This window comes from Erigeron canadensis, chromosome 2 (assembly GCF_010389155.1).
Source record: "Erigeron canadensis isolate Cc75 chromosome 2, C_canadensis_v1, whole genome shotgun sequence".
Taxonomy (NCBI): domain Eukaryota; kingdom Viridiplantae; phylum Streptophyta; class Magnoliopsida; order Asterales; family Asteraceae; genus Erigeron; species Erigeron canadensis.
This window is the reverse complement of record NC_057762.1, coordinates 13,297,060-13,307,193: the sequence shown is the minus strand read 5'-3', so window position 1 is coordinate 13,307,193 and position 10,134 is coordinate 13,297,060. Positions and strand designations below refer to the sequence as shown.

The following is a 10,134-nucleotide window of genomic DNA, read 5'->3' as shown; positions in this document are numbered from 1 at the left end:
TATTCCTTAGACAACCATTTCGATCATTCCATATTAAATTTTTAATTAGGCATAGTTGATCAGGCTATGCATAAGTAAAACAAGAATACTTTATGATCGACTCAATTGTTTAAGAAATATTCAACTCGTTTTGAAAATACGCAGGTTATAGTAAAAATTCTCTATAACCTTGGCTTTGATACCATTTTTTCTGTAACACCCCGACTAAGGCGGAAACACAAAGTGCCACAGAACGATATGGTACAAAAGAATTAAAGATAAAACATCAACATTAAGTTTCAAATATCATTCGAAATCAAAAGACAATAAGTTCAAGATGACGTTTTAGAATCCATTACATAACCATAATCCATAATGAAAAACAAACTGTCCACATTACAAGTCCACCGAATAACAAGCAACACAAATCCAAGAGGCGGTCCAAGCTATGAACCTAATGCTCTAAACCTGAAAAGCATGAAGAAAAAGTGTCAACTACAAGAGTTGAGTGAGTTCATAGGTTTATACTAGCAACATATTTATATTCCAACAATATTCAAGGATAATATGCCATAAAACTTTCAAGAGTTCATTCATAATACTCATACCCAAACCGTATGTTCAAAATACAATGTCCAACCATAATTGATTTCAATAACATTCAGCCAAAGGCATAATTGGATGAGTAAATGCTTGAGCCACTACTAAGACCCTTTCACGTCCAAAATAATGATAATAATAACTTGCCTCAAAAAATTATGATGTAAAGGCACATGCTATCAATTATGTGCAATAATTAATAATTAAGAAGTCGTGCCATGGAGACGACTAAATATAAATTAGATTAGAGCACCCCACGACCGACACCGTTGAAGGCGGCCACGTAGGCTGCCAAACAACCTGTCGCCGCTGATGTGAGTGAGGGGACGAATCCTAGTTGCGCAAATCTCTAACTACAGGCCTCAATGAGTTAATAGTAGTGTAGCGAGGACTAGACTCTGACAGTACTCAAGCTCATCATATAACATATATCACATTGAACATACATCAAAAATTCCATTTCATAAACATTCTTTCAAAGTATTATTTCGTAAAAGATAACAATTTTAATTACTATGTTTTTCACCCCGAAAGTAAAAAACATAAAAGAGTTGAAAGGGGGCTATGACTCACTTGTTTTGAGAGCGATAGAGAGCTGTTCAAATGCGTGAAGAGTGCCTAGTGGTGTCGCCCCTTAAGCAAGCCTAAACCATGGTATTCAAATGTACACAACGTAAGTTCTTGTTTGTACTATATATGGATTATTTACTGATCTTTAAGCCTTTTTATTTGTACTATTATGATTTATACATTTATTTGTGCATTATCTCTATTTATTTACTAATAATGATTAATTAGTGTTTTTTACTTAATAATTTACTTTTAAATTGTATAGTTCTTGTTCCTTTGCTTATAATTATTTTTCCCCAGTAGGTTTTGGTCACTTTTATTATTAGTTATGTAGTTTTAATCAGATTCATGATTTATATAATTATTTAATTAATGTATATATCTTTTAATAACCATTTTAATTCATTAAATCATAGAAATTCTTACAAATCACCACAAAAGCTTTTGTCTAAAAATCCCAGGCCTTTTAGGCAACTTATATCAATAAAAATTTATATCAATTCAACCTCTCTTGTGTCTTTGTAATTTGAGGACTTTTAAGCATAAAAATCGTTTACCGAAATAACGTTTTAAGCCTCATTTCTTAAGCAATTTAGGTACTTCAAAAAGTATTTTTGCTCTTGTTTCATTTTTTCCAGAAAGTGCATCATATTTTGATGGTCCAAGTCATGATAGTGTTGGTGGTGTGATATGTGCAAATTTGTGCTTTTGGTTGGTGATTATTTGACCCGAAAAGGTGATTTTTGAGCTTGTTATTGCCATGCATCAAATGACTTGACTTTTATACTTTTGAAACACATTATTTCCAGTAGGTTCATCATATTTTCTTGCTCAAAAGATTATGGTGCATGTGTGTGCTCAAGATGCCTTTTTGCAAGCTTTCGGTTTACGATTTCAAGCATATTTTAACAAGTTTTGATTCAAGCTTTATATCCTTGACATTTTGTAAATTTTTCCAGAATATTTAACATCAAGATTATCATATTTTTCACTTTTGACAAGCCTAGCTTCATCTCATAATGCAACAAAAGATTCAACTTTCTTAAATCTAACAAACATGCAACTATATCAACTTTTTAACAATAAATCTTTATCCATCTATAATTCTTCATCACAAAAACCTACTTTTATGAAAATTTCCAAAAAAATTCCAGAAAAAATGTACCAAAAATTTACATAAACATGTTCATATTTTCATGCAAAAATGTTATCTTACAACTATCAACATATATCAACACTTTTGATGCTACATTTTATAGATCTAACTTTCCAACAACAAAAGTCCATATCTTTATAAAATTCCCAGAAAATCAAACTTCAAAATATATAAAAACATGACCATCTTTCAAAGGAAAAACTACTTTAAAAACTATATAATCTATATCAACACTTTTGGGTCTTAAACTAGTTAAATCCTTGGATCTTTCTTCATGGATTCAACATGCATGAGTATGGAAAGAAAGATCCTATCAACTTTGCCCTCATCAAGTGTATATTCAAAAGAAAATATAACCTTTTGATAAAACCTTTTAAATATGAACATAAACAAGATTAAACTAGTAAAGAGATGAAGATATATACCCTTGAAGAACACTTTTGAAGATGGAAAATATGCAGAAAATTCGTGACCTTTTAGAGCCTCAAATAACCCTTTCTTTGCTTGAAAAACACCCTTAAACCTTACCTTGATTCAACCCTTACTTAAACCTAGAAGATTCTTATTTTTATTGTTGGTTAAACTTGAGTTTTGTCCTTGTTTCTTACCCTTTTTTTTTAAATCCGAAAATTATGAAAAGAAAGATGAAGGAGAAGAGTTTTGAGAAAGAGAGAGAGTTAGGTGTGTATATGGGAAGTGCAAATGGAATTATGATGGAGTGAAGGTTGAGTGTAAGGAGAATTAAAGAGTTGGATGGATTTTAATTGGGTGAAGTGTGTTGGGAATGGAGGGGGGACCGGTTTGGGGTTGGAGATTACAAGGGATTTTTGAATTATTTTGAAAGTACAATGTATGTGTAAGTGTAAGTATATGTATGTATGTCATAGTGTAAGTAAGTGTAAGCATTTGTACCTAGTGTACTAGTTGTGGTCCAAAGTTGTTTATGCAATACATTTACATATATATATATGGCCGAAATTTGTGTATGTGTATAAGTATATTCTTGTGTTTTTAATTTGTCACTTTACTCATGTCATGATCTTGTACTTATTTGGACATATATATATATACACTTATTATTATTCATGCATCTTTAAGTACATAAGGATTTATAATTATATTTTTAAGATAGTCATTTTATTTCATGTCATATTTACTTAGATTGGCTTGGTGTTTAATTTGTTGGACAATTTATAAGGATTTTAATTGTTATCTCAACTTGTGAGACTTATGTTATTATTATCGTAACTCGATTGATCATCTCTAAAATTTTTGTTCTGAGGTATTTTCATTAGGTAAATCTTATAGCATATCACTAGCTTTAGATTACTAATTTAGGGCATTATCTACTAGCTTCAAGTATAAATATGGTTTGCGGGATCATAGACAACCTAACTAGCACGTATACAATATTTAAAAAAAGTAGGGTTGTTACACATTTTTACTAAACCTCTGGATGTAAAAACTTTTGAACATCTTGTTGGTGAGTTGGGAATGTTGAACCCTTAAATCTGGAACCTTGTTTTGAACGCTTTTGTGATACTGGCATGGTTCTTTGATTTCCAGATTTGGAAATCTATACCAGTAAAGTTATCGAACGCCTTTGTGATACTATCTTTGCACTGATAGATTTATGGATCACCATTCCAGGGAGAAGACTCATACTACATTTTTTTTAAGTGTCTAACTTTCAAAGGGAATTTTTTAAGTTATTTACTCACTGGACAAATTTTCTGGAAAATGTTTCTAGTACCTTGTAAATGTGTCCCTCTCACTGATACTGGATAGGTTGAAGTGTATGTTTGAGGTGACTTCAGTCGCTTTGTAAATGTGTCCCTCTCATTTGTCTATATTAGTTGATGTGCGTGTTTGAGGTTACCAATATGGTTTAATATGGGTACTTTACTGGAGTGTCCCTCCAGTGTACCATCAATGCATATCTCACTGGCCTAATCCACCAGTGATGCTGGAGTGTCTAGGCAACCTCCAGATGAATTGAAATGAGTCATGGTGTGTCAGTCATAGTATTTTAATACTTGTTGTTAGTGTGTGTCGTACATGCAAACTCTTTAAAATGGACAGTTACTGTTCATCTTACGTGGCATGACTTTTTCAACTTAAAATGATGCTTTAGTTACCTTGAGAAGATAAAAAGTGCAAATTGGTAGTTTTTGTGGGCTGTCAGCCGTCATACATTTATGTGTGATGGGAAACATTAAATGCGGATGTCAAAACCGATCAAAATTGTTTCGAATTAATTCAAATTAACCATTTTGAATTCCTTTTTCTCTCTCCTCTATATAACTTCTTTTTTCACTTTCTTTTGCACTTACTTCGATATACTTACTCCCAAAATTCTCTCAAAAATCATTTTCATTTATTTCTTTTTTCATTCAATTCCAATCATCACCATCTTTCTTCATAGATCTTCATCAAAACCTTAATTTCTCAGTTTCATCTTCACACCTTTTTTACTAAAATGGCTCCTAAACCTTCACCTAAAAATCTTTTGCCGAACATGCACCAGTCGCCGCAGTAAAGAAAGCCAAACACATCTCTCTTGAGGCCAAAGCCATCAAAATAAATATGAATAATTGGATGGCAAAACTAACAAGTAGTCATCAAGCCACTTCCCTCATAGGACGACTGAATGCCTTCTTTCTCAGTAGTCCTCTTAATCCGGGCAAGATGTACCATGATTATCTCTATGAAGTACACTGCCGTGTATGTGGAAAAAGATGAATCTATCCACTACACACTCAAACAAGGCACCAGGAGATTCACAATCACTGTTGACTCTCTTAGAAATGCCCTCAGATTAGCATATCTTGATGAAAATGAAATGGCCATCACACTTCCATCTGGCATTAATACAAGTGAAGTATGTAGATTGATGGGCCATACTGAAATGGTAGATGAGCAGGGACAGTTGCTCAGAAAGGGTATAGTCTACATGAGCAAGCTGACAGATTCATAGCGATGTTTTTTCACCCACTTGGTTGAATGTTTGGGTGGCGGAGGCTTAGATCAGATAAATCAAACACAGCTCCAGATTGCATATTGCTTCTGGTATGGATACAGGGTAGACTTTGCTCAGATCTTCTTTAATGATCTTATTGAGAAGCTGAAAGGTAAAGGAAGAAAATCCTTTATACCATTTATTCGTTTTCTTTCCATTAGTTTTAAGAGGTCTCTGGGTGATCAATATGATGTGAATACAAATCATTTTTCTGTGTGTGAATATTTGAGGGACCTTAACCAATTATCTTCAAAATCTGATGAGGTAGATATTCCATCAGTTATGATTTATCAATTTAGAGTACAAGAAACCAATGCATCATCACCAGATGAATTGGAAGAGGCTCCAGGCGGGCCTCAAAATAATGAGGGACCCACTAAAGTCCTCCAGGCTGTAATGGTCTCACCCATTACCTAGGTGGCTCCTGACCCGCAACAAAATGTTGTTAATATTCCTTCTAACACTTCCACCAGACCAAGAAATAAAACTCGTCGTCTTAGGAAAGATGGAGTTCTGGTCACATCTCATAGTACCTCATCCACCCATCCAGAATCCTGTTGGGAGGATTCTAGAGATGTCAATATGGGAAACTTGAAAGCAACCACTTCCAACATTCTTGTAGCAGGAAGTGGTGAAGAAAACAGAGGGTCAGCCCAACCCTCAGTAGAGTCTGTGTCTACACAAACTCTTGTAATTAGCCAAATTTCTGATACAACTCTAGCACAGAATAGGGTTACTAGAGCCTCACCTCTGGTAATTCCAGTCTCACATTCTTCGACCGGCGATATTATGAATGAGGATGGTACTTTGATTGTTGAGGAAGAAGGAAATATTAATGAGCACGTGGGAAATGTTGTACAAATTAGAGAAGAAGGAAATCTGGAGCTGGATGCTCAGATTGATTTGAACAGAGAGGTAAAAGATCTGATAGTGGATGATCAAACAGTTGGGATGGGTCTAGAATGGGACATGGTTGATTCCCCAATGTCTGAAGATTCTGTTGTGGCAGTCCAGGACAAGATCTTAAAGTGGCAGTCCAGGCCAACCCTTGATCAAGATTCTGTTGTTAGCACCCTCAGTGATGAAATTGTTAGAAAATTCAAGGGGAATATGCTGAAGGAGCTTATAGAAGAAATATCTGGGACAGTCTTAAGGACTATTCAAGATGGGTTGTTGCCTCAAGTGGTCAAAATGATTGATAATCAACTGCCAAGACACTTAACTTCCGATGTGCAGATTATTAAGAAGGAAGTAACTGAACTGAAAACACTTGTTAATCTCACATCCCCAATTGCAGGAAGAAACTTTGGGTCCAATGATCGTGTCACGCTTGAACAGATCTGGAACTTCCACCAGTCTTCGCAAAAGTTTGGTACTGATGCCAGTGCTCAGGGTTCAGAACAAGCAGTGCCTGGTACTGAAGCCAGTGCATAGGAAGCTCAGAAAGCACTTGGCACTGAAGCCATTGTGCAGTAATAAGAGGTTGTTGGTACTAATGCAAGTGAGCCTCAATTTGAAGAATTCCCAAACATCACTTCCACATTGAAGAAGGTCAGAAGAAAGCATGTGGTGTTTGGAGGAAAAACTTAAGAAATTGATTTTGCATTTGCCGATGAAGCCAAGGCCAAAAGACTGGAGCAAGAGTGCATTATGATCGAAATCTGGAAGAGGAATTTAAAGAATGAACTTATTGCTCACGGAATAGAAATGGCCAAGCTTGGAATTGTGGATTCTTACAATGCTGGCAGGTTAGGCATTCATATTGATGTGTATAAAAAAAAGAAGGAGGATCCCGGAGTTCATTGGTGTCTAGATGCCTTTGATGATATTCATATCAGATCAATGTAAGCCCAAGAAGAACAAGTATATGACTCAGAAATTTATGGGGTAAGCGTACTGGATCTGATTGCCCATAGAAAGGAAGAGTTGATGGATCTCCAGAGACAAGTAAGAAAAAATGTTACAGCTCTGGAAAATGAGTATAGAAAGAAAATTAAGGGTTTGCCCAAGGCACCTGCCAGACTGACCAAGGCTGCCAGAGACGCTGATCTCAGTACTTTCATTCCCCTGGACCTTTCCAAAAGAATTAATAAGGCTGATATTCAAAAGGAACTTGAACAAAGGAAAGTGTCCAAAGAAAGAGAAGAACTTATTCAATTTGCTAAGACAAGATAAACGTATGATTATTTAATGTCTTACAAAGTTGATTCCGGAACAATTTAAAGGGCTGAGATCACGTTGGCAAAAAATCATGAAAGCCATTCCAAGTACCATGTTAAACTTTTCAGAGATGAAAATTTTACAGATGAAAGGAAGAATACATCAGTCAAAACATTTGGTTGGAGTGAACTGGGGCTTTCTTTCAGAGGTAGGACTGATGTATCTCTAGATGCAAAGTTTTTCATGAAAAGAATTGAGAAGAAATGGAATAGGAAGAAACTTGATGGAGGTTGCATTAGGATTAAGAGCTCCAGATTCATCACCATCTTCTCCATCTCAAAAGAGAAAATGTTAGGTCCAGTATAAGCTAAACTGGAGCTCTCCAGCGACATCTGGAGAGCATGCAGAATTGTCCGAAATATTAGAAGTCCAGTTGCATTGTACAGGTTTAGCAACTGATGACTTCCTCCAGTTGAGATCTGAAGACTAGAATCTGAAGACCTTCCAATTGAAGTCAAAGACAACAAATGGAAGACAGAGATTGGCAATGGAAGCGAAGCCCAGTTGACAATCTACCAGATCAATCAACTGGAGAATCCTCCAGTGTAAATGCTCTTAAAAAGCTTTACACTGATTACGAGGAGGACCTTTTTACTCTACATCCTTTTAACCGGACAATGATATTGTTCCTGGATAAAGGTACAAAGATGTAGAGTGGTTGAATAAAGTAGCCTTTTGTCTTACTTTATTTAGCACACACAAAGGATTATTTAAACAGTACTTTTGTGTGCTGTCAACCATATTTGTACGTCGAAATTGAGATCCCCATGCTCAATCTTCGACTATAAATAGAGGTCGCTGCACAAGCTTTTTCAATAACTTTGCAAATACATATATTCTGCAATATTGGTGAACTTGTGCAACATTCTCTCAATCGCAAAAAGGAACATTTCACAACTTTAAGTGTTTCGATTGTTTAGGAGAATTTCCAAGTTTAGATCAATTGTAATTCATGGGTTGTTAAGATATTTACATTCATGTATTATCTTGGTTCCGCAACAACCTTGTATTTTATTTAAACAATCAATAAATAAAATACACTTGAAAATTACATATTGTCTCACCAGTTTATATACTTGACATTTATATTATTGCATTGTATTTATTTACGTATTCTGTCACCTTAATACATTTACTCCAGTTAACCTGGTACACAATCAATCTAAACTGGTCATATCCAGATTAATTGATTGTGTTGCAAAGTTCACTCACCATCGACATAGAGGTGTCTTCAGCACCCATCCAGTAATAGTTGGGACTTACAGAAAAGCCACTGAAGAAGCTTCAGGACATGTTGAAAAGAGAAGGGTCTAACTCTTTGTATCATTTACTTGTATTTGTATGTATTTTATAAAGTTGTAACTTTCTACCAGTTGATGTTTGTAAATATAAGTTGCAAGCTTTATTTTTCACAAGTATTTGATCAGATTAAGTCTAGCAAAATTAAAATGTACAAACTAGAAACACTGATGATCTATAAAGTGTTTTCCAGTAACTTAAATTAGACTTAGTCAAAAATTCAAGGATTTTTCAAGCACAAACTTGTATAGATATAAGCTTGAAAATCCTTGCATAATTTCTAAACAAATAGGGGGAATTTGTTAGGTCCAGATTTACTGGACTCACTCAGGATGTGTAGACTGGAGTCCTCTGAAGATTTGTTCAAAATTTATGAGAAGACCAGTAAACTATTTACTTGTACATGAATTTGGATTCTACCAGGTTAGTTCACTGGACTTCACTCCAGTCAAGATCATTTCACTGGAGACATTCTCACGGCAGTCTTACCAGATCTCCTGATTGGAGTCCTTGCCAGTGTTCTAGACCTTACAAGTCTGAACACTGATTACGAGAAATTGACTTATTTGCCTTTGCACGCTTTTATCCGGACAATCCATTTGTCCTTTGTTAAAAGTTCTTACACGCGTGTAAAGGTGGTTGGTTAAAGTATTACAAGTCACATCATATTGACTTTATTCATGTACTTTAACCAATGCTTTTAAGAAATAAATATTATATTCCTTAAATGCATAAAACCTTATTTGTACGGCAAAAAGAATTAAATATTAATTCTTTTTGTCTATAAATATCAAGTCATTTCCCTCGTCCAAATCACTTTTGCAATTTGGTGCATTTGCCTAAATACTCTCGATCTTAACAGTTATACTTCACAACTTTAAGTATTTCGATCAAGGAGTTTATTTAGCAAATATAGATAATTTGTAATTCATAGGTTGTTTAGATACTTACTTTTGTAATATCTAGGTTCTGCAACAATCTTGTATTTTATTTAATATCAATAAATAAAATACATTTGAAAATTACATTTGTGTTCCACCATTTACATACTTGTTTACTTTATTTATTGCTTAAGTCTTTATTGCTTTATTTATATTCAAAGCAATACTAGTCCAATCTAGTGCATACTTGACTTGTTATTCTACACTTGTGGGTTAAACCATCGAGTGAGGGACTTCACATATTTTTAACTAAAGATATAAATATATTACTATATTTCTACAAATAATACTTGTATATACTTATAAAAATATATATTGTTAAATATTGCGATTCTTACAAATTTACGTTT

The 10,134-nt window shown here is 34.4% G+C and overlaps 1 long non-coding RNA gene across 1 annotated transcript; it reads right to left on the bottom strand.

Moving 5' to 3' along the window:
* Positions 1–251: 251 nt before the first annotated feature.
* Positions 252–2,904, bottom strand: LOC122586347. Its single transcript, XR_006321958.1, has 3 exons — positions 2,731–2,904; positions 1,153–1,223; positions 252–447 (listed from the first exon to the last, which is right to left on the bottom strand). It is a non-coding gene; the product is annotated as an uncharacterized LOC122586347 (long non-coding RNA).
* Between the last annotated feature and the right edge of the window lie 7,230 nt (positions 2,905–10,134).